The 26,049-nt window shown below is 43.9% G+C and overlaps 1 protein-coding gene across 1 annotated transcript in view; it reads left to right on the top strand.

Annotated features, from left to right (window-relative positions):
- Window positions 1-1,092: 1,092 nt before the first annotated feature.
- Window positions 1,093-26,049, top strand: part of ankfn1a (ankyrin repeat and fibronectin type III domain containing 1a) — a gene marked incomplete at its 3' end in the record, with an annotated part of 221,248 nt that continues 196,291 nt past the window's right edge. The window contains exon 1 of the mRNA XM_080790134.1: window positions 1,093-1,278. The remainder of the gene's footprint in view (window positions 1,279-26,049) is intronic.

The following is a 26,049-nucleotide window of genomic DNA, read 5'->3' as shown; positions in this document are numbered from 1 at the left end:
GTAGTGAGACCAGTGTCCATGACATCAGAGACAACAGGCTCACTGCTACAATCTAAAATATCTAAAACCACATATTACACACATAAATACCCCTAGGAAAGTGTTCTAAAGCTTCTAAACGTCATTAACATATATTTTTTTGCAAAAAGGGTGAAGTGTCCCTTTAAGGCTGCCTTGAAAATATACTTATTCTCTCAGGCTTATGGCACATACAGTATAAGCTCACAATGTGTCGCAGCTTGTAGATCTGCTATTTTCAGCAAGTGTAAAAACAGTCATTACGACGGCATCAAGGCACCGCCAAAATACATTTTTGTCGACTAAATCAACTGTAGGTTTATAGTCCGACTAAAATCTTATGATATTTAGTCGACTAAAACAGTAGACTGACACTAAAACATTCCAGGTGACTATAAAATGTGACTGAAACGAAATGAAAACCATTCAAGAGGACGACTATACGACTTAAAACTAAAACAGAAATCTGCTGCCCAAAAAACAACACCGGGGTGGTAGTAGTAGTAGTCGTTACGCTCTTTTTTCTCACTCGACACTATATATATAAATCTCTTCGCCGAGCGAATAGTCGATCGCACAACCTTTCATCACGCCGCCCGTGAGCTCGTATACGTATAGATCGATCTGCTTCTCTTCAGCCAAACGCCGAGCGACTGTGCACAAGGGGGGGGTCTTACGTGTGAACTTTGACCTTTGCGCTCGCCACTGCTTCTGTAGTGTGTGTGTGTGGCTTTCATTTGGACATGAGCTGTGCGTGTATGTGAGTGTGAGTGTGTGTGTGTGTGTGTGTGTGCGTGTGTGTGAGTGTGTGTGTGTGTGTGTGTGTGTGTGCCTGCCTGTCACCCTATCCCTAACAGCAGGAGGTGTCCTGTGTCCTCTCTCTCTCTCTCCTCTATAGGCTCATCAGTGTTTCAGCAGCGGGACGCCGACGCCACCGTCGTCCCTCCTCCTCCTCTGCTGGAGCCCCCCCTGTCTCCCATTTCACCTGACCTCCGGGGAGTTGGAGGAGGAGGAGGGGGAGGAGGGGGGGGAGGCGGCGTGTCCCCGTGGGGCAGCGGCGGAGGTGGCGAGCGGCCGGCCCTCCGGAAGACGGTGTCTGTGGACGAGCGGCTGCTGCTGCTGCAGGTGAGCCCAGGGGGAGGAGTAGTAGGAGGAGGAGGAGGAGGAGGAGGAGAGGAGCAGTTGCTGCAGACGAGGCATCCTCCTCACAGGCTCCTGAGTCGACTCAACCGGGGCAAGAGAGCCCTCCGGAACGTCCACGTGAGTTATACAATAATAAATACATGTGTATGTATATATATATGTGTGACCGGGGGACAGTGGTTTAATATACATGGGGGGGCCAGGCCATGGTCATTTTTCAGTTCTTTACATATTATGAAACTGCTACAATGTAAACTGCACACTGTATAACCTTTGATGAGACGAGATGAGATGTACTTTATTATGCCCCCATTGTGAACCCATTTGTCACGATTAAAAATAAATAACTAGCAGACCTAGAAGCTCGTATAGCGCTATGAGCTTGTAGATCTGCTATTTTTTCAATAGCTAAATTATAGCATGATGTTTGAGAAACACCAACAAGGGGTTCCCGGCCCCCGCACAAAATGGGTTGATACGTTACAGCAGCGTAATGTAAAAAAATAAACAACCAGACAAACTGGAAAACACATTGGACACAACTTGACATGATCGCAAACAAGACCAAAGATTGATTCTCATTTTTTTACCAAGACAATATTTAATGTCTTAGTCTGAATATTACCACGTTCAAAATGTGTCACCTGGAGCCACAGCTTATACTGTGGCGTTGAAACATTCAACATCAAAGTGCTCTTAATGAATTAAAGTGTCTCTCTTGTTGTAAGCAAATTCTTGCTCAAATGTGAGATCATGATACTCTCATGTTTCTCTTTTGTTTTTCCGTCCCCCCGTGAAAATATGTATTGTCTTTATAGTCTGAACATTGTTACAATAATACATTCTAAATGTGGAGCCGCGACTATACTGTGACTTTTAGACGGACGACATCAAAGCTCGACTTAAGAGTCTCTCTCTCTTGTAGCGAAGACAGAAGAGTGAGTCAAATGAACTGGACTGTAGTGCGATTCTTGCTCACATTCTGAAATGAGATTGCATAGGCGTTGTGCTGTGCTGTGTGTGTGTGTGTGTGTGTGTGTGTGTGTGTGTGTGTGTGTGTGTGTGTGTGTGTGTGTGTGTGTGTTGAAGTGGTGCGTTCAAAAGATTCAACGTCGAAGGTGATTATACCGCCATATTATTGGGTTTCAACTCCTCTTCCGTCGCAGTAACTTACAGAAAATGGCAATAAGAAGTAAGAACCGCAGGACTAAAAAAAGGAAAGGTGTGTGTGTGTGTGTGTGTGTGTGTGGGTGTGGTGTGTGTGTGTGGTCCTTACAGTGTCTCTAATTTCACTACCTGTGGGGACATTTACCTTCACTACTATACGCAAGCACGCATGCGCACAAGGTGTGTGTGTGGGATGTGTTTAAATAATTTAAAGTGTGTGGGGGAGGGGGGAGGGGTTGCATCGTTTAGGAGTAGGACACACATTACATAATCTCCTATGGCAGTGCGTTTTCAACCAAGGACCATTATTTTGCTACTTACGTTTCAGTTTCTGAAAAATCTGTTATATGTTTCTATGTCAGTCGTTCTTCGGTTTTTCTAAAATAGCAGACCTGTACAAGCTCGTAGCGCGGCACTCTAGCGCGGCCATGAGCTTGTAGCTCTGCTATTTTTTCAATAGCTAAAGCATAACATAAATACTAACACCAAAAGGGGGTTCCCGCCCAGAATGGGATAAACAAGGCCTGTCCAGGACCCCGTTTTACTTGCTAGTTTATGTTCACTTCCGGAAGTGTTAAATGTGTCAGTTATTTCTTTGTATATTTAAAACCCATTCTGACCTGAGATCAGATTCTAAAAAAATGTCTTCTAGACATCCTGACAGTTTTCTGAAAAAGCCATGTTTCTATACGTCAGTCGTTCTTCGATTTAAAAAAAACAGCAGACCCATACAAGCTCGTAGCGCGCCACTCGGTGGCGCGCTACGAGCTTGTAGATCTGCTATTTTTCAATACCTAAAGCATAGCATAATGCTAACACCAAACGGGGTTCCCGCCCCCCAAAATGGATTAAGTCATTTGTCATATCAAATCACAATTAAATCATCAATCACAATTTTATTTCGCAAAACAATTCATCGCAAACATTATAAATGTGCGATCGGTCGGTCACACATGCCCTGGATAACCCATTCTGAACGGGAACCCATTTTGGTGTTCGCATCATGTTATGCTTTAGCTATTGAAAAATAGCAGATCTACAAGCTCATAGCGCGCCACCGAGTGGCGCGCTATGAGCTTGTAGGTCTGCTATTTTTGAAAAATCGAAGAACGACTGACATTTTTAGAATCTGATCTCAGGTCAGAATGGGTTAATCAGACCCAGTGTGTGTCCAGTGGAAACCTCGTATGAATCTGATCTCAGGTCAGAATGGGTTATATGGAGCAGAATCAACACACAGGAGCACATCACGGTGGAGTGGTCTCTGGAGTAGAGAGAGAGCAAAGAGTGCTTCAGAGTAACCGGGAGACCCACCAGGTAAACATCAGGCCTTAATATATAGCATCTGTCTCTTTAACCCATTCTGACCTGAGATCAGATTCATATACGAGGTTTCCACTGTAGGACACACACTGGTCTGACTATAACCCATTCTGACCTGAGATCAGATTGTAAAAAAAATGTCAGTCCTTCGATTTTTCCCAAAAATAGCAGACCTCCAAGCTCGTAGCGCGCCACTCGGTGGCGCGCTATGAGCTTGTAGATCTGCTATTTTTCAATAGCTAAAGCATAAGATGACGCCAACACCAAAAATGGGTTCCCGTTCAGAATGGGTTAAGTCAACGACGTGCTCTTCAAACTATAAATGTCCAAGTCCAAGGAGCACTTGCAGTCAAGAATACGGAACAATATGCAAATATCTAAAAGAAGATAATTTGAGTGTAGTTCGAGTGTGTGTATAGCAGACGTTTTAGCTCGAGGCTCCCCCAAAAGAGAGAAAATATCACATCTATGAGCTCACAGCGATAGATGTTTTTGTTTGTTTTTGAGTGGTGCAGCCACTCCAAGGAACGGCAATGTCCGTGTTCACCTATATGTGACGTTAATGAGCACCTGTATGAGTACCAGTAGGGGGCGCTGTTGTGCCAGAAACAGAGAGAGAGAGAGAGAGAGAGAGAGAGAGAGAGAGATTAGTGCTGCACTGTTGCCTGCTAATGAGAGAGAGGGAGAGGGACAGGGACAGGGAGAGAGAGCGGAGGAGGAGGAGAGAGAGGGGAGTTGCACCACTCAGTTCACACAGGTGTGATTTTTTGAGGGGGGGGGGGGGGGGGTTACATTCATTTGGGGAAAATGTGCCTCATTTTTTTAAATGTATTTTATCCTACAATAATAGTATTTTGGGTCCCGACTTCCCGAGCCATTGTTTGGGACACGGTATACAACATTTGCGAGCACACTGGTCCATATATACAGGCGGGGCACTAGGGCCATGTGTGCACCGGTCCGGAAAAGACACTAACCCCACCGCGGTTGGCGCGGCTGCTCTGTTTTTGTTTCCCCACACAAACGTTTGAATGCCAAATTCGAGTATAATCCAGTCTAGTCCAGTCGGTTTCAGGCGCGACGAGTTGGGATTCAAAGAGAGGTGGACGACATGGGGCTGTGACCTCGCCACCTGGCACGACGGGGGCGACAGTGGAGCGTCCATTTATTTAGCCGTGACGCGAGACGAGAGACCATGGCGGAGTTTTTTTATCTATCCAGCCGCAACCGTCACGCTGGTCGAACGAAACCTAACCGACGTGCACTTTCTGGGGCAGAAAAATACGACTAAAACAACATAAGTATGACGACAGATGTGAGGTCGAAACGTGGCGTTTTCTGCCTGCCTGTCGTTCTTACAAAATGTCTTCTAAATCGTTAGTAGTTTTCTGAAAAAAAACCCTATGGGCTGTATTTTGCGTGTCTTATAAGTACCAGGTCTTATTCCCTATAACTTGAGTAAACTAAAGACCTGGAGGCGTGATCAATGCCATTTTGGCTATATTCTGAGTGGCCAAAGAGCATTGACCACGCCCTCCAGGTCTTTAGTTTACTGAAGTTATAGGGAATAAGACTTGGTACTTAAGACGAGCAAAATACAGCCCTGTATGTTTCTATGTCAGTGGGCCTCAAACATTTTCATGTCAAGGACCCCCAAAAATATTATGTAATTGGCCGCCGACCCCCCATCTGAAAATATGTTGTTCCAGTGGACCCACCCAGAAGCAAAGATTTGAGTTAAAAACGTTCGCTCTGAAAGAATATATATATTCCAAATTTGTGCCACATTTTTTACGATATTTCAAAAATAGCAGACCAACAAGCTCGTTAGTGCCGCGCTATATGAGCTTGTAGATCTGCTAAAGCTTGTATAGATCTGCTAAAGCACAACATAATAATGCTTAAAACACCAAAAAGGGTTTCCGGCCAAAAATGGGTTAAATCAAGTTTGGAGCATCTTGAAGTTAGTTGCGAGCACCCTGCTTTCTTTTAGAGATGTCCCGACACTGTACGGGTATCGGGAAAAAGTATCGGATCGGCCCCTTATTTGTCATATCGGGTCATATCGGTATCGGCGAATATGCCCAGTCTAACCACCAATCTGACACGAATACCGGACTACTCGCCTCGGTGCTTGCCCGTTTTTCCTCCCGGAATTGTCACCAGTGAGGGGGATAACTTTGTAATATGCTATTGGCTGTTTGTATTCTTTTTGGAAAAAATATAAAAAGATACTCCTGTAGAAAGGCTATATTATTTTACTTATATTGACCCTATAAACAATTTAGTATTATTTAGTATATGTAAGGTTATGCACACTCAAATGGTACCTCGTCAGATAATCCCCACATATCCTACAACAACTTCTGTGAACAGACTTCACTGTAGTAGCTTTTCATAAATTATATTTGTACTTAGGCTGTTCTGCTGTCATGAAAGTTTATAGTTAGAGAAATTCAAAGTCCAGCCGTCTGCTGTCCAGCCTCTCCCACCCCTCACTGGGGGAAATTCTGGGAGGAAAACAGAAACGGGGCGAGTGGTCTTGCTACCTCTGACACAGGGGGTAAGGGGCAGGTAAATAGAGAATGGAGTTGCCCCAAACTGCCAAGTGCACATTTTGAGTGAGGAGTCCTTCTATGAACACAACAACACGAGATATATTTCTAGACGGCTATAAACACAACATGAGACATGAATTGAGGTGTCGGGATCGGATCGGAAAGCGAATCCCTTACTTTCTTTTTAATGTTTACCGTTTCTACAGTTTTGGCTCGGCACCAACGGAGGATGCATGCGTTACTGTTCTTACCCCAATATGTGATGCAGGACATCATGCATAGGACTTTCTAAAGCTACATGATATGAAGATATTAATTAGTACTGTATACTTTTACTTTACTGGAGTATTCCCAATTATCAATACTTTTACTTATGATAGTACGAATGACAAGAACAGATCAAAATTGTGTAGGACTTTTCTTAATGCACAACGTCGCTTTTACATACAAAAAAAAACAAATTAAGCAGCTATAAACATTGAGCAAGGAATACAAACTTAAGCTAATACGACTAAAAGGCAAAAAAGGGACATGCATGAATTAGGTCGGTCAGGGAAAAAGGTGGGTTTTCAGGAAGGCTTTGAACAGGGCATGGGTGGATGGGGGGGCATGGGGGGCTTTGATGTAAGGTGGGAGCCCACCTTACCAGGTGCACGGGCAGGTGGGATAATGACCAAGAGGTTTGCTGGCGTCATCAGACCTGAGAGCTGCAGCCTGCTATTTTTTAACACGCATTTAAAATGTGAGGTTTTTAGTTAAATATAGATTTGAGGAAAACATGCTGCTATTTCACCAAAGTATGACTGTAAAGGAATGTTGCCTTATTATGCCCTGTAAATACATCATGTATGTAACCGTGCAATGTGACATTAATAGCTCCGTTTACTCCATGCCACACCACCTCCAACTGTATTATATACTGTCCCCATTTTCAACAGTTTTATTATAATATTTTGACACTTGCTTTGCCCCAAAAAAACGCTCATTTGAATTGAAATTTCAATTGAACTGAATTGAGAGAATGGGAGGGGGAGGGGCCATGGCGTGGTCAACACTGGGTCGTGGAGGACTTATAGGAGTTTCGTTTTGTTTTCTATTGTCCACTATATACCATGATTTAAGAAAACGTTTTATTTGAAGAAAAAATGCAGGATAAGAACCCAGATCTGTTTTGGATGTCTTGAGTGTTTTATGTTAAATTGGTTGTTCAGTAATGAAGTTTTTGGAAGATTTATAGAGAAGGCATGGCAGTTACGTTGGAGAACGATGTATCCATGAGTAACTGTCTATTTGTGTATATGTATTATTATATATGTATACAATTTTGTGAGTGTCTTGTAAGCCCGTGCGGGCTGGGCATCTTATGATGTAGGACACGGGTGCAGTACTTAGTTTAGACAGTTTTTGCTTTAGACTAGTCATTGGTTAGAAGGAGGCCATTGCAGTTGTCGAGTCGAGATGTGATAAAGGCACGGACGAGTGTCTCTGCTGTCAGGATTAAGAATGGAACTTAGTGGAGCTTCAACCGCAATCAGGCCTGACGTCACCTGAAGTCTTCTAAATCATGACAATTTTCGGAAAGATTTGAGGCCACATTTTAACGATTGTTTTTCCAAAAATAGCAGACCTACAAGTTCATATAGTGTGCCACTCGGTGGCACGCTATGAGCTGTGACTAAAACTAAGATCTAAATTTGCCGTCAAAAACAACACTGCTGCATGTGCGAGACTATTTCAAATAGGTGCAGCTGTTGCTTCCGTCGAAACCGTATTCATATAGGTCACCGAATTCAGTGTAACGCAACACAGGAGACGCATCTTATATAACCACGGGGTGCCTTGGACGTGTATAGGCGTCCTTAGGCCTTTTTTATTAAAAAACGATCTTCGAATTTTTGGTGTTGGCCTCTCCTTCTGCAGCGTACGCCTTGTGTTTCGCGCACTGCTGTTAGAATGGCTCATAACTCATAAATCTAGGGAGCTCTCCATGGTTCTGACCAAAAGGGCAACACTCTCTGTCTTCATTTCAACGGGGGGGGGGGGGGGGGGAGAGGGAGAGGGAGAGGGAGAGGGAGGGAGAGAGGGAGGGAGAGAGAGAGGGAGAGAGAGAGGGAGAGAGAGAGGGAGAGAGAGAGAGAGAGAGAGAGAGAGAGAGAGAGAGAGAGAGAGACAGAGAGCACAAACCATTATTTCTAATGGTTTGAGCCAGTCCATGGCATTTCTTTTGTGCCTCAGAAGATGTTTTAGCTGCAGTACACCACAATGTCCTGAGGTGGTGGGGGCGCTGATAATATGTGAATGATTTAATATTTGAGTCATTATAATACTGATGCTATAGATAAACTCAGGCTTGTTTCCATTCCAGAGAGAGTGAGAGAGAAGCACGGACATAGAAACATAGGTTTATTTTAAGAAAATGTCATGATTTAGACGACATTTGTGGAAGCTGCAGGCTGTCGGGCCCTAAATGGGTTAACCCATTCTGAACGGGAACCCATTTTGCCGTTGGCATCATGTCACGCTTTACCTATTGACAAACAGCAGATCTACAATCTCATAGCGCGCCACCGAGTGGCGCCGCGCTACGAGCTTGTATAGGTCTGCTATTTTTGAAAAATCGAAGAACGACTGAATTTTTTTTTAGAATCTGATCTCGGGTCAGAATGGGTTATAATCAGACCCAGTGTGTGTGTCCAGTGGAAACCTCGTATGAATCTGATCTCAGGTCAGAATGGGTTAAGAAGAGGCTTGTCTGAAAGCCATTTGCTCTGAGCGTGGTGGCCTCTCTCTCTCTCTCTCTGTCTCAAGGTCCAACACAAGGACCCATGACTGCCGCACACCGCACAGTCCTATACAAACGCTGTCATTTTACAGATGGCACACGTCGTAGAAATGTGTGTGTTTGACCTGCGATGCTCAAGACACACACACACACACACACACACAAGTGGAGTGCACTGTGTAGTGCTGCCTCGTTATCAGCCTCAGAGTGGGGGGAGGAGGAGGACGCGGGCGTCTTTTTTTTTTCAGACCCGAATTTGTCCTTAACCCATTCTGACCTGAGATCAGATTCATACGAGGTTTCCACTGGACACGCACTGGTCTGATTAATCCATTCTGACCTGAGATCAGATTCTAGAAAAATGTCAGTCGTTCTTCGATTTTTCAAAAATAGCAGACCTACAAGCTCGTATCGCGCCACTCGGTGGCGCGATATGAGCTTGTAGATCTGCTATTTTTCAATAGCTAAAGCATAACATGATGCTAACACCAAAATGGGTGCCCGGTCAGAATGGGTTAAGTTAAGTAGTTTTTTTTTTTTGTAAAACCTTTTTTTTCAACAGAGAGCGAGGCCTTGTCAGAGAGACGCGACAGGCACTCGTATAGCAAAATAGCCCCTGCAGTGTCAGAGAAAAAGCATCTATTGTGTGACTCGAGTGTACAGTAAAGCCGACTGTATTCTGTATACGGGTGTAAATATGTGTCCTTGTATTTTGTACCTCTTATGTGGACATAAATAAATGATTTGTGTGCGTGCGTGCGTGTGTGTGTGCGTGCGTACGTGTGTGCGTGCGCGCGCGCCTCCTAGCTTGTTCACTCCGCCTTCCTACGCTTGTCCTGTGATGTCACTCTTCCAAGGCACATCTGCTGTGTGCGTGCGCTCGCATGCACACGTGTGTGTGTGTGTCTGCGTCTGCGTGCGTGCGCACAGGTTTAACCCATTCTGAACGGGAACCCATTTTGGTGTTGGCGTCATGCTTTAGCTATTGAAAAATAGCAGATCTACAAGCTCATAGCGCGCCACCGAGTGGCGCGCCACGAGCTTGTGTAGGTCTGCTATTTTTGAAAAATCGAAGAACAACTGACATTTTTTTAAGAATCTGATCTCAGGTCAGAATGGGTTATAATCAGACCAGTGTGTGTCCCAGTGGAAACCTCATATGGATCTGATCTCAGGTCAGAATGGGATAAAAACACCATGTTGGGACGGACCGTTCCCACGGCAACCAGAGTGTCAGGTATATAGCGGCGGACGGTGTCAAGTGGGCAGCCGTATAGGAGGTGACAGACAGCTGTCAGCCGGGCCGTCTGTCACTCATCATCATGTGTGGTTGTGGTTGTGAGTTGTGACCAGAGCCATCGAATAGAAGAGTTATACGACATTGAGGGGGCAGAAAACCGAGCGCTCGAGGGAGCGCTGTTCATGCAGCCTGAACTGAGCCATAAGCTGGAGTTGGGAATACTTTTTTTTTTTTTTCAACCGGGGGCGGCGCAAACAAGAGCTATTTTTAAGCGCGTGCTGTGCAACATGACAACTGTTTTTAAAGTATTGTACGGTGACAGCTACAGTCTCTTTAACGTTGTAATAGTACTACAAAACAATCTAAAATAAAAGGGATTTAAGATCATTTAAAGCTGGGCTGTTGTTGCCCTGTGAGTCCAATGCATTTCTGCCTATATATACTTCCGATCCAGGACTTTGTCCCAGTTGGTTGTCCCGTGCACGCTCAATAGAAGTCTTATGTAGGAGAGCCAGCCGCCATTGGACTGGCTGTGCATGGGTGAATGCAATGCACTTTGTTTCATAATAGCGCTTTGGATAAAAGGCCACTTAAGTTATAATACTGTAAATGTACAATTTTTATATATATATATGGTTCATGCTACTGTGTGGTTTGAGGGAAGTTTAACTAAAGTGCTCCAGCCTTTTCCCTTTTCTGGCATTTACCCATTTAGGCCTGACGTCGAAAAAAAAGAATAACAAGTTTTCTAAATCATGACAATTTTCTGAAAGATTTGAGGCACATTTGAACGATTTTTTCAAAAATAGCAGACCTACAAGTTCATAGCGTGCTATGGACTTGTAGGTCTGTTATTTTTCAATAGCTAAATTATAACAATGTATATGTAACCTGCACCAAAAGGGGTTCCCTCTCAAAATAGGATTAATATAATCCATTTTGTCAGTGTGCACACACACACACACACACACACACACACACACACACACACACACACACACACACACACACACACACACACGCACACACACACACACGCCCCCCTACCAATTGGAAGTGTGCGTTCATTCATTAATTCAGCTCTGTGTGGAGCGTGTGCAGTGAGTTTCCCTCCCCGACCAGCCGCTTTTCCAGACTGGACTTTTTCAATGAGTCATGATTGGAGGAGCTCTGAGTCACGTTCACCTTCTTTATAAGCCATTGAGGCCTGCAAGGGAACGTTTTTTTTTTAACCACATCGACCATTATTTTAAAACTTTAAGCCGTTGAGCGAAACGGCACATAATTACTGTTACACGTACGTTTTGGGGGTCCTTGACGTGAAATAGTTTGAGAACCACCAATTCTTCAGAAAACTGCTAGGATTATTATATAAGAGCCATAATGTGTAGAGTTTTGTTCTTATAGGTCTCAGTGCGTTATAAGGCCATGTCCGTTACCATGAGCGTCATCGCCCGGGCCGCGTCACGCTTTTATTCCTTATATAAAATCACTTCCGTCCGAAATAGTACGACGTGCGTCACCCCTGAAACGTCAACTAAGCTGCAATCAATCAAACCATCAAATGGGAGGAAGCCGGCATGTGTCCGTCCAGCGTCCACTGATTAGGACTCTTGACTTTACCGCCGGACGCTTTAGTGGTTTTGTTTGATTTGATTTTCAGGGAAGCCAATGGATTTCATTCATTTCTGTACAGTATATATCCCATTCTGAACGGGAACCCATTTTGGTGTTAGCATCATGTTATGCTTTAGCTATTGAAAAATAGCAGATCTACAAGCTCGTAGCGCGCCACCGAGTGGCGCGCTACGAGCTTGTAGGTCTGCTATTTTTGAAAAATCGAAGAACGACTGACATTTTTAGAATCTGATCTCAGGTCAGAATGGGTTAATCAGACCAGTGTGTGTGTCCAGTGGAAACCTCGTATGAATCTGATCTCAGGTCAGAATGGGATATATAAGCCAATTCATTCCCGTGCAGTATATGGGAATCTACTAGCAGAGACGTGTGGAACTTCACTAAAGATTGGCAATCCGACATGTACACAATCAGGCAGCACATGGTTATGTTTTGTTAATATTATCATTGTGTTATACTTGGAAAATAGCAGATCTACAAGCTCGTACAAGCTTGTAGATCTGCTACTGTATATATATATATATTATTTGGCAAATCTTTGAATGTATATTCCTTCTCACGCAACGTTTTAACTCATATCTTTGCTTCTGGGGGAGGGGGGGGGGGGGGGGGTCCCTGGAACAACATATTTTCAGATGGGGGTCGGTTGGCCAATTACATCACATTTTTTGGGGGTCCTTGACATGAAATGGTTTGTGAACGACTGATATAGAAACATGGGAGTGTGAGTGCATTTTCCGTCAAACGCCCCCAAACTCGTATACCGTATACCAGCGCATGTCGGACCAACGCAACTGCCGCGGGAGCAAGCGGCAGTGCGAGTGTCTTATAGCTGCTGTCTTGGTGGTTAACAACAAACGATATGATGCTATTTCCGTGCTTGACGGACCAGCCAGCCAGCCAGGGACTCACATTGCTGTGCATTGAGAGTGGCTGCACCACTCAAAAAATACACGCTCTGCAGCTTATACTCTTATTCATCTGCCATTTTGGAACTTTTCAGAAAACAATGTTGAAAGTGTAATTCTCCTTCCCTTCCCTTCCCTTCCCTTCCCTTCCCTTCCCTTCCCTTCCCTTCCCTTCCCTTCCCTTCCCTTCCCTTCCCTTCCCCTCCCCTCCCCTCCCCTCTCCTCTTCCCTTCTCGTCTCTTCCCCATCTCTCCTCTCAGACTGTATACGCAGCACATTGTGACAGCCTTTAGACCAGGTAAACAGCATGTCTCCAACAGCAACACAGACAGCCAAAGTGACAGCCCAGTGACAGAATTATCCCGGGTGACTTTTTCCTTGCTCTCTCTCTCTCTCTCTCGGTGGAAAAAACCCCCCGTCCTCAGCATGTTTGCTCTCGGCGTTGTAAAACAAAACAGGAAAAAAACAGGTAGAATAGTTCTGCCTTTCTTCTTTTAGGATGGAAAGTTTTCGAAGGAAAGACGTCGTCGTTGCAGACGACGATGCGACAGGTGGCTGAGGCTGTGGGCTGTTGCATTATGGAGGAGTCTGCGTGCGTGCGTGCGTGCGTGCGTGCGTGCGTGGTTTTCCACAGAAGGCTGCTTGTCACCGTGATGCCTCCCCAGGGGCAGGCTGCTTTTGTCGGGTATAAAAAGCCTCTTATTCCCTGCGGAGCATACGGCGGGCCTGCTTCTCTATACCTACTTAGTCATCGATTCCTCTCCTCTCCTCTCCTCTCCTCTCCTCTCCTCTCCTCTCCTCTCCTCTCCTCTCCCCTCCTATATTCAAACTCCAGACGGGCCTGCATGCGCCAAAGTTATTAGTGCAATTAAAACATCTGAACTAAAACTGTGCACAACAGGGAAATAACCTCCGACTGTCTTCATAATACCTACGCTCCCACACACACACACACACACACACACACACAGGCCGACGCACACACACAGGCACGCGTGCAATCACTGCATCCTTGTGAAAAGCACAGCGTTTAAGTATGGCGGTGGCGGCGGCGGCTGCAGCTGGGGCTCCAGAACAATAAGCATCCAGATTCCTCCAGTCAGCTCTGCGTTCCTCGCTCCCCCAGACGATGTCATGTTGTTGCCAAGTCTGCTTATTGCAAGCGGCACTGGGCTTGTATTCCTGTAAAGTTGCCCGTAAAAAGATTTCCGGAAGTTCCTATATACTCTAGGGACCTGGCTATAAGATAATGTATGCGCTTCATTTAGCGGAGAATATCTCAACTGTTTCTTGGCTAATAATTATGCAAACAACGTGGGAACTGTGGAAAAATTACCCGTAAATGACCACGCCAGGCAGCTATACTTCCAACATGGCTCTATCTTCTAAACTGTTTGTGCGACAGATTCCCTGAGTTTCTCAAAATGTTCAGAATACTCATGTTTGAATACTCAATAGCCCTGCGTAGTATACCAGCTGTTTTGAATTTGCACATAACGCAGGAGGCAGCATGGATGCTGCGTTATACCGAAAGGGAGCGCTTCCAAACTCTCAACACCTTGAATTCCCTTTTGACCCGCTGACCGTAGACTTGGAGGAAGCCAGTGATTTGCTTGTCTTGAGGGAAGGGTGGCAGAGCATTCCACACCTGAGTGGCAGGGCTGTGGAAGGTGAATTCGACCCATAATATTTGTTCTGAATGTGGGTGGCACCACATCATTGTTCACGCTCCCTCTATAGCGTTGTGGCTGTGGGAGTTGCTCGACCTTTTTTATGAGGTAATCAGTCGAGTAAATTGACAGTCTGATAGTGGTGGTGGCCGAACCCCTAATTGCCCCTAATTGCTCCCCGATGAGCGGGGTTCGTGCCTTGCATGGTTTCCAGCCGCCATCGGTGGTGTGTGAATGGGGTGAATGCAATGCACAATCTCTGTAAAGCACCTTGGATAAAGGCGCTATATAAATGCACCATTTACCTATATATACAAGCTCCCAACACAGCCTTATTTTTAGACGGGGGGCGTGCTGCCAAATGCATTATTCAATAGGGGGTCCTTGACACGAACATGTCTGAGAAACACTGTTCTGAAACCTCATTGGACCTTAAAGTTTGACTGGCCTGCCACTATAGAGCGTCGCTGAATTGGACATTTTTCCCCATAGACGTTTCATAAATGTCATGACCTGTAAAGTCACTGGTATGGTGACAACAAACATTTTTTTGGGCCGAGCAAATCATTAGAAAGAAGAAAACCAAGGACAGGGTACAACACTTTTTGATTTTGGATTTTTCTGCACTTTAGCGCTCATATTTTATTTTAACCCATTTTGGGCAGGAACCCCTTTGGGTGTTGGCATCATGTCATACTTTAGCTATTGAAAAATAGCAGATCTGCAAGCTCATAGCGCGCCACCGAGTGGCGCGCTACGAGCTTTCAGGTCTTCTATTTTTTTTTTTAAACGACTGACACAGAAACATAGCTTTTTTCAGAAAACTGTCAGGATGTAGAAGACATTCATAGAATCGTTTCCCAGGTCAAAATGGGTTAAGGCAGGGGTCTGCGACCTTTTTTAAATGAAGTGCCATGTTTTTATTTTCTAGATCGTCAGTGTGCCATATCAACATTCATTAATTTGAATGACACCACGTGAAAATTTCCAACATATTTTGCTTCTTTCTCCTTCTTTTTAAATATTTTCTTTCACGTTGTTATAATGATCATTAGAGTCAAGGCAATAACAGAGTTCAGTTTTAATTAATGTAGAATGCAGGATGTAATTTACACAAATGTGAGGGACTTCATCATTTATTTGACGGCATTTTTTTGAAATAGTTTATTTAAAACCAAAAATACTCTCACACACTTGCCAGTGTGCCAGTGATCACCCTCCAATGTTGGCACTGGTGCCTAAGGTTGCCTACCCCTGGGTTAAGGTGCACATGGCAGCATCCATTGTGTTAAGGCATTAAGGCCATCTTTTAGCCTGACCATGCAGTTGCAGTTCAGTAGTAATTAAACCTAAAGTGTTCTTATAGGCCCCAGAATGAAGGCATACCCACACATAGAAAGTCTTTATTTGGGGGTGATAGATATACGTATATATATGCATCACGCAGTGCATTTCTAAAAGACAACGCAGCACTGAAGGTTATAGGGTAGGATGACATTTTATGATCAACTCCCCCCCCCTGGATTCAGGCTGTCGGAGCAGAAAGCAGTGAAACGAAGAAAGGAGGAAAAAGTGCATAAAAAGGAACAATAAATATAGCAATGAAACATATACAGCAATTCATGGATTCAGCAATAAACTATACTTGTGCGTGCGTGTGTGTGTGTATGTGTGTGCGATTCCACATGATTCCACATTAGACACAGTCACAAACTGTACAGGCCCACGTACGCACGTGTGCACGCAAGCACTTATTACACACACGTATTATACTCTTTTGCAACTGTGCGCCCACACACTATTCATTTGCATAACCAGGCTATAGCTCTCTAAACATGTGATAACGTGTTCCTTCCACACGCTATACGTCCGTCCGGCCGGCGAAAAGCCCCCCCCCCCCTGTCAGGTGAAAAGAAGCAGCTTGGACTCCTCATGCACAGAAGGAAGCATGAGGTCAAGTCCGCTGCCCTTCCCGGGTGGGTAGAGCGGTGTTTAGCGGCCAGGATTATACATTAGATAATTGATGCTGGGTGAAAATCGTGGGATAAAAAATTAAATAATTACAAATGTGTCCCACCACCACAAGCCAGGGTGAGCACACATCAGCTACAACAGTGTTTTTTTTATTAGGGGTGTGCCAATATATTCATATCGCGATACTTCCTCCCGTGATATCGATATTGTACCATACAGGCAATATATTGAATATCGCGATATTGATTAGTTAGCACTAGTAGTAGACAGTATACGGTACTTGTTAGGGCTGCGAATCTTTTGGTGTTCCTCGATTCGATTTCCGATTCTTGGCGTCACGATTCGATTCAAAATAGCTTCGAATCGAATTCAAAAGCATTTATTTTTTTTGCCAGATTCAAAACGGTTCTCTATTCAAAATGATTCTCGATTCAATACATATACGATTTCATCACAATCTATACTCCAGTGTTGAACTGAAGTGACTACAGTATAACTTGAAAATGACTGACGACATGATGTTTACTGTAAGCTTACATTTCATATCAGTAGTGAAAACTCCTGTAACTGTAACCAGGAAGAAAAATTAAAATCGAATCGTTCGTAACGGGAATCGCGATTCTAATTAGAAGTTACGATTTGCAAGTTGCGATTGTGGAATGCGTAAACATAATTCAATATTTTAGCTTTTTATGGATATATATATATATATATTCATTGTCAGTTACAGATATCGTGATGAGATCTCTTATTCAATATATTGAATATGGAAATATATTGAATATGGTGATATCATTATTGAGGGCCTGATATCGCCACAGATATCATACCGTGAGGTACCCATATCGTCCCACCCTTAGTTTTCTTATTGCATAGCATGTAACCCATTTAGAGACGATTATACAAATGTCTTCTAAATCCTGACAGTTTTCGGGAAAAAAACTCATGTTTCTGTGTCAAGGACCCCAAAAAATATATGTAATTGGTCGCCGACCCCCCCCCGTCAGAAAATATGTTGTTTGAGTTAAAAAAAACATTCACTCTGAAAGAATATACTGTATATTTAAAAAAAAAACAAGATTTTTCAAAAATAGCAGATCTACAAGCTTGTAGCTTGCCACTCGTTGGCGCGCTATGAGCTTGTAGATCTGCTATTTTTCAATAGCAAAAAGCATGTTGTTCCACGGACCTCCCCGGAAGCAAAGATTTGAGTTAAAAAAACGAACAGATATTATATTCAATGATTTGCGCCACATTTTCAAGATTTTTCAAAAATAGCAGATCTACAAGCTTGTAGCTTGCCACTCGTTGGCGCGCTATGAGCTTGTAGATCTGCTATATTTTTCAATAGCAAAAAGCATGTTGTTCCACGGACCTCCCCGGAAGCAAAGATTTGAGTTAAAATACGAACAGATATTATATTCAATGATTTGTGCCACATTTTCAAGATTTTTCAAAAATAGCAGATCTATACAAGCTCAACACCGAGTGCAGCGCTACGAGCTTGTAGATCTGCTATTTTCCAATGGCTAAAGAATAACGTAATAATGCTTAAAACACCAAAAGGTGTTCCCGTCTAATGAGGAATGTGGAATGTGTCTGTATTGATTTACTGGTGTCATTCTTGACGACTGCAGCTTATTAGATATATGTTTTATGGACTTTCTGTCGCTATTATTACAATGTCATGTGATATAATCACCACACACACACACACACACACACACACAACACACAGGAGGCTCAGTGTGTGTGACACTTATACATTTGTCTCGGGGCCAGTTTCTAGACATGCACACACACACACACACACACACACACACACACACACACACACACACACACTACAGGCTTCATACACAGTGTAGTGGTATTGAACCCATCATCAGTTTTCGGTGCACGCACGCACGCACAGCGGCCCGGTGTCGCGGACAGAGTGAGGTGTGTGTTGGTCCAGTCAGTGTGTGTGTGTGTGTGTGTTATACATGCACGGTTCCCAGAGGTGTGATCGTATCACAGAGACTGAAAGTGAAGCGAGTCTCTGCCTTCAACGGGGAGACATTAACCCATTCTGAACGGGACCCCACTTTGGTGTTAGCATCATGTCATGCTTTAGCTATTGAAAAATAGCAGATCTACAAGCTCATAGCACGCTTGTAGATCTGCTATTTTTGAAAAATCGAAGAACGACTGACATTTTCTTTAGAATCTGATCTCAGGTCAGAATGGGTTAATCAGACCAGTGTGTGTCCTAGTGGAAACCTCGTATATGAATCTGATCTCAGGTCAGAATGGGTTAAACCCGCTGCTCTGCTGCAAATCCTCCATCCTCCCTTTCAGCCCCCCCGGGGGGGCGTGACACATCGCTGCCATGCATCCACGCTGCCATCTTGTTACATATAAGCTAATCCTTTAACCCATTCTGACCGGGAACCCATTTTGGTGTCAGCATCATGTTATGCTTTAGCTATTGAAAAATAGCAGATCTACAAGCTCGTAGCACGCCACCGAGTGGCGCACTACGAGCTTGTAGGTCTGCTATTTTTGAAAAATCGAAGAGCGACTGACATTTTTAGAATCTGATCTCAGGTCAGAATGGGTTAATCAGACCAGTGTGTGTCCAGTGGAAAGATCGTACAAATCTGATCTCAGGTCAGAATGGGTTAAAGCAACACTTTATCGCCCACCTTATAGAGCACGCCCGAAGTCCTGCAGCCGTCTCTCCGTTCAAATCCCCTGGTTCCGCCTATAGGTTCACGGAAGTAATGTCTCCACGGAGAATATAACATGGGATCATCTTAACCCATTCTGACCTGAGATCAGATTCTCAAAAAAATGTCTTCTATATACATCCTGACAGGTTTCTGCGAAAAGCTATGTGTTTTGAATGTCCTGAATGTCGTTTCTTCGATTTTTTCAAAGATGGCAGACCTATACAAGCTCGTAGCGCGCCACTCGGTGGCGCGCTACGAGCTCGTAGATCTGCTATTTTTCAGTAGCTAAACTATAGCATGATGCTAACACCAAAAGGGGCTCCCGCCCCAAAATGGGTTAAAATCGTTTTATGTAAGCACTGTGTGGTCCAAAAATAAACAAGCTGTCTCGGCGTTATTTGTCAGGGAGGTGTCTCTCTGTATATCGTTTGCGACAGTGACACTCGTCATGTGGCCATATTTGACTGAGGGGGCTGGCATTGGATTTTTTTTTTTGATTTTTAGTTTTTTCGAAAGCGGGTATCTTATAGCTTCAAATTGACATATTGGTTGTTCGGTTTGACCCACCGGTTTTAGAGATATGGCTCGATCATATCCTGTGGCGCATTGTAATGGCCGCTGATGATCAAAACATGCCGACGGACCATTGTTTTACCGAATTTTCGTCGTTGAAAGCTGAAAAGACTTCAGCGTATGCTCTGAAGGTATAATAAAAACAATCTCGTAGAGTAGATTAGCGGGCAACGCGTTTTATGGAGTCAAACTGTTGACTCATTTTGGATAAAATAAATAAATAAATTCTCCTCTGGTGAGAAGCTGTATAGTTTGCACGATGGCAAATGTGGCCCACATTCATTGTGATACAGTCACAGTTTCTAGCGCAAATGTAGCTATAATTCAGTAGCAGTATAACTTTATCTCAGTCAGTATGATTCTTCATGTGAGTGAGAAACGGCCTCGGGGGGGGGGGGTGACATGTTTATCCCATTCTGACCTGAGATCAGATTCATACGAGGGTTTCCACTGGACACACACTGGTCTGATTAACCCATTCTGACCTGAGATTAGATTTAGAAAAATGTCAGTCGTTCTTCGATTTTTCAAAAATAGCAGACCTACAAGCTCGTAGCGCGCCACTCGGTGGCGCGCTATGAGCTTGTAGATCTGCTATTTTTCAATAGCTAAAGCATAACATGATGCTAACACCAAAACGGGTTCCCGTTCAGACGCGGTCGTTATACGAGGCAATCTAAAAAAATCATCCCCCATATGGGGATAATTACAAGCTTGGCGAGGAGTGCGATTTCACGACGAGAATTATTCGATAAGAGCTTCTGCTGTAACAATAACGACATGTATAGTGTATACAGGCGTGACTGACAGCCAAATAACCAGACGACAACATGCATATGGAACGAGGTGATACATACAGTATAGGTATGACGGTATTCTATATCTCTCACACACACACGCACACACACTCGGGGGGGGTGGGGGGTGGGGGGGGGGGGGGGGGGGGGGCACTCGTCTCCCGCCACCACCTCCTCTTCATCCTGTTGATATGTAAAGGTTAGCCTCCGCAGCTGTGCGCTGCCGTCTAAGCCAATCAACCCAGCTGTCCGTCACCGCGTACTTGCGTGTGTCCACATCATTGTGTGTGTGCGTGTGTGTGTGTGTGAGAGAGAGAGAGAGAGAGAGAGACGCGTGTACACATGCAAGTGCATGCTTTTGTGAACATAATTATCTGTAATACAGTATCTTTGTATTAGTTGTGTGTGTGTGTGTGTGTGTGTGTGTGTGTGTGTGTGTGCGTGTGTGTGTGTGTGTGTGTGTGTGTGAGAGAGAGAGACGTGTACACATGCAAGTGCATGCTTTTGTGAACATAACTATCTGTATAATACAGTGTCTATCTGCCTCCCTGGGCAACACATATACTTAGAAACCACCACGATATTAAAGTTTGAAGTATAAAACTTTAGAATTAGGGATGTCGCCCGATTCACTTTCTTCGTTTCCGATCCGATCCGGATATACCACAATTTCTGTGTGAGCCGATATATACCGAATATACCAGAGAATAATATTTATAATAATATAGAAAAATAATAAAGATCTTATTTCGAAGTCCACCACCGACCGGGGAATAGTGTTTTATAGCTACTAGCCCTTACCCGTTGTGAGATATTTGCCCCCCTCTTGTGGCCGTGGGGGGTACTGCGCCCGGGCGCATTGCCAGGTGATGTAAAAACAATATTTGTACAGTAAATATGACAGTTGCGTCTGTAGAAAGTAGCCTTGCCGGTTTTCTGGGAGCGTGCAGGTTTTTTTTTTGGCATGGAGAGATGTGTGCTAATAGTGTGGCTCGGTCGGAGATAGACCACAGACGGATAAACGGGGGTTAAACGTTCACTAATACATTGATTATTAATCATTAATGTGTCAAATGGGAAAAAGGGCTCCGTTAAGACCTGTGTGAAAAGTGGGAGTGATTCGTGCAGGCAATGATGAGATAACGCGCTGTCAGTGACATTCAGATATTCAGACAGACAGACATTCGCTGAATTATAGTATGATATCTAGCTATATATTTCGTGTTGTGTTTATATATAGCTATAGACTCCTCACTCAAATGTGCACTTGGGGCAGTTTGGGGCAACTCCAAAGCAAACTCCACATGCCCCGACGTTTTATTATTTACCTGCTATAGTGTCCATATACCTCTTACCCCCTGTGTCGGATCGGTGGTCAGACTGGCATATTCGCCGATATGACCAAATAAGGGCCGATCCGACACTTTTTTTCCGATACCAATACAGTATCGGGATGTCTCTAGTTATAGACTTATTCATGGTTTAATATTTAGCTGCCCAAATCTACAAGTTCACGATGCGTGTTTTCTGCTTGTAGGAAGAAAAAAAATCCCCCAAAAAGGGGTAAAAAAATTGGCATTTAGAAAATTGCCATCCTAATATGTTGTTGTCTACTAATAGCAATGTGTGTGTGTGTGTGTGTGTGTGTGTGTGTGTGTGTGTGTGTGTGTGTGTGTGTGTGTGTGTGTGTGTGTGTGTGTGTGTGTGTGTGTGCGCGCGCGTGCACACGTGTAGACACTATAGGGGCCTGGCAGAAGAGCAGACCCATCGAGTCTGACATTTCAACTGACATATGAAACAGAGAGAGTTGAAGGGAGGAGGAGGTAAGGAGGTATAAGGAGAGGACGAGAGAGAGAGAGAGAGGTATAAGGAGAGGACGAGAGGGAGAGAGAGAGGTATAAGGAGAGGACGAGAGGGAGAGAGAGAGGTATAAGGAGAGGACGAGAGGGAGAGAGAGAGAGAGAGATGGAGGGAAGGATGCAGGAGAGTGAAGAAGCAGTGGGTTGCCAAGTGTGCTTATTATAAGCGACGTTGGGCTTGTTATTTCTGTAACAAGTCGCTCGTCAATATCAGTATATAGTTGTGAGTTGTATAATATATTATATAATATTATGGTTGCTGGTTTTTTGCATGTCATTTAAAACCAGTGTGGAGGTTCTCTCTCCAACAGACCCCCAAATTAATCTTATTTGTCCATATGGACTCCCACGTTGTTCGAGCCTTGTGAACACTTGAACACATGTGCTGGGGGGGGGGGGGGAATTAAAATACTTCAGTGCACTGTGCCTACACATGTTGCGACCGCAGGTCGCAACATGTGTAGGCACAATGCAAGGAATAAATGCATTCGCCATGTATCCGAAGGAAGTCTGATCCAATCACTTTTAGATTTCTCCAGTTTAATCCTGAGTTTAAGTTTTGTAGTGTTCAAGATCTGATTTTAGGCATGTTTAAGCCTCCAGGAAAATCTGTGTTGATTCCACTGTTTTTCATTAAAACGTCTTTGTCCTACTGTTCAGTTAGGATTGTGTTGAAGTCCAGCGCATTTTAGAGCTTCAATGCCGTGAGCCATGAAATGTTGCACCAATCTTGTGGTTGTCTTTTTGGCATTGTTAATATTGTATCTGTGTCGTCCCAGCCTAGTACCTATTGTTTTACCTGTCTCTCCGACATATTGTAAACCACATTTTTCACATGTAATTAAATAAATGCAGTTGCTGGTTCTGGCTGATCTGGAAGATTTGTTGTTTAATCTCTAAGACGCGTTTTGTGGTTCTATTTTTTACTAATTGTTTGGGTTTGAAGTATTCTGGTCCCTGGCGTGCTGGTGTGTTGATTTATTTTAGCTTGCTGTGTACTAAATCTTTAAGGTTTTTATTTTTTCTGTAGGCCGATATAAATTTATAATCTTTTAGAAGATCGTCCGTTCGGTTCTCAAAATTCCTTTTTATTCTATGTTGTTGGCTAGTGTGCTCTGTGTTGAATAACTGGTTATCAGGGCCAATTTGGGGCCTGTATCCCGCACACTTATTTCTAAGAAGGTAAGCCTTGTGAACACTTGAACACATGTGCTGGGGGGTCCTTGAGATAAAACCTCTTCATGTCAAGCACCCACCCCTCATGGCCACGGACCCCCGTCTGGAAATGCTCTGTGCCCTGCATGCGAGATTTGTTGCTGTTAGACTATAGCACCTGCTTCCTCCACGTCCTGTCTGTCTGTCTGTCTGTCTGTCTGTCACACATGTGCACACTGACAGGTGCATTATCTAAAACACTTATCTTCCTATCAAAGACACACACACACACACACACACACACACACACACACACACACACACACACACACACACACACTTCATTGAGACAGACAGTAGGACAGCTGAGAGGGAGACAGTGTATAGGAGAGACAGACGATAAAGATGAAGAACACTTTATTGTCCTTTACTTGGAAATGTGTCTCTGGCAGTCAGTTATACAACAATAAAACATTACATAATAAAATACACAGATGCATGAAAATACTATATAGAATGCATTCACATAAACGCAGCAACCGTGATCATGAACGAAACTGTCTGAGAGGGAGACAGTGTAGGAGAGACAGACAGTAGGGCAGCTGAGAGGGAGACAGACAGTAGGACAGACAGACAGTAGGACAGCTGAGAGGGAGACAGTGTAGGAGAGACAGACAGTAGGACAGCTGAGAGGGAGACAGTGCAGGAGAGACAGACAGTAGGACAGCTGAGAGGGAGACAGCGTAGGAGAGACAGACAGTAGGACAGCTGAGAGGGAGACAGTGCAGGAGAGACAGACAGTAGGACAGCTGAGAGGGAGACGGCGTAGGAGAGACAGACCGTAGGACAGCTGAGAGGGAGACAGTGTAGGAGAGACAGACAGTAGGACAGCTGAGAGGGAGACAGTGTAGGAGAGACAGACTGTAGGACAGCTGAGAGACAGACAGCTGAGGGAGAGAGGAGAGACAGGCAGGGCGAGACAGGGGGACGGTAGGCTAGATGAGTGTCTTAAGATGGGGACGCTCACGTGCGGCACACGCGCACACGTGGACACGTGCTCAGTTGCTCACGTGTGCGTGCACGCTTTCTCGGAAAGCGCCTCCACCTCTCGCAGTACAATGCAACGTGTGTCCTCACGTGTGACTCTTCCAAATCACAGCTTGTACTCAGGGTCAAGGGTCTTGTCATGTTGTCCTTCAGACATTTATTAACAACTGTAACCCCAACGCCCTCTATTGTGTGTGTGTGCGTGTGTGTGGGTGTGTGGGTGTGTGCGTATTCGGAGTCATCCTATGGTTGAGACTGATGCGCTTGATCTCAGTATACCTAAAAAGCAGATCCAATTCATCGCCAAACCATCGCAAATATAATCGATCATTTTATATTCAATAAATATTATATATTCCATTCATGAGTTCTTCCTGACTGAACTTTCGTTAATTATTTTTACGCCCAGTGCAGGCTCGGTATTTTTGAAGGCCTGCAAGCGAGTTCCGAGCACCAGAACCAAAAGTAGATAACGGCTGTTTATACAGTTTAATTTTTATATTCTTAATTTTTTTTTTTTTTTTTTTTTTATCCATATTTTGAAAATTCCTCTAATCTGGTGTACAAGGTGATGACATGCAGATTTACATGCATAATATAATTACAAATTATTTCTTTCTTTATAATGGGATAATTGGCACTCAAAGCCTAAACTGGTGACCACCAGGTGGCGCCATGAAAGCGCGATCGTGATATCTTCTCCACCCGAAAAAAATACACATTTTGTAACCGAGTTCTTAAGTTATACGGCCCCGTGACTGAAGCTTGTTCTCACCAAAAAAAAAACACAACCGTTTTTTCACTTTTCACTTCCCATTAATTTCCGGGTTTTACCGGTCGCCTGGTAACCTCAAAGCCTTCAGTAGTTTGTGGGAAAAGTGCTCAAATGTTGTGCTTACCGTAAAAAAAAATGTCTTCTATGGCGCGCTATGAGCTTGTAGATCTGCTATTTTTAAATGGCTAAAGCATAACGTAATGCTAACACCAAAAGGGGTTCCCGCCTGACCTCAAAATAAATAAATAAAATCTTCTAAATCCTCCAGTTTTTCTGAAATACATATTTTCACGATTTTTCAAAAATAGCAGACCTACAAGCTCGTAGCGCCGCTACGAGCTTGTAGATCTGCTATTTTTCAATAGCTAAAGCGTATAACATAACGCTAACACCAAAAGGGGTTCCCACACAAAATGGGTTAAGTAAACATATCAATGCTGCAATGAAGAAATACTCCATTACGAGTTAAAAGTCCAGAATTCCTAATTTACTCGAGTAAAAAGTACAAAAGTATTGATATCAAAATGTACTTTTAAGTGCCAGAAGTTTTCAAATGTATTAAAACACCTTCTGAATATAGCATATGTACAAGAGCTTGTAGATGTTTAGTTTTTTATCTAGATCTTTAGTTTTTATCTAGTTTTTATTTAGTTTCAGTTTCAGTTAGTTTTTTTTTCTTCAAATTTTAGTTTTTTCGTTATCTGTTAT

Source organism: Protomyctophum bolini (assembly GCF_963924005.1).
Source record: "Protomyctophum bolini genome assembly, chromosome: 18".
NCBI classification, from domain to species: Eukaryota; Metazoa; Chordata; class Actinopteri; order Myctophiformes; family Myctophidae; genus Protomyctophum; species Protomyctophum bolini.
Note: the sequence above shows the minus strand (reverse complement) of the source record. Positions and strands in the feature narration are given on the sequence as shown.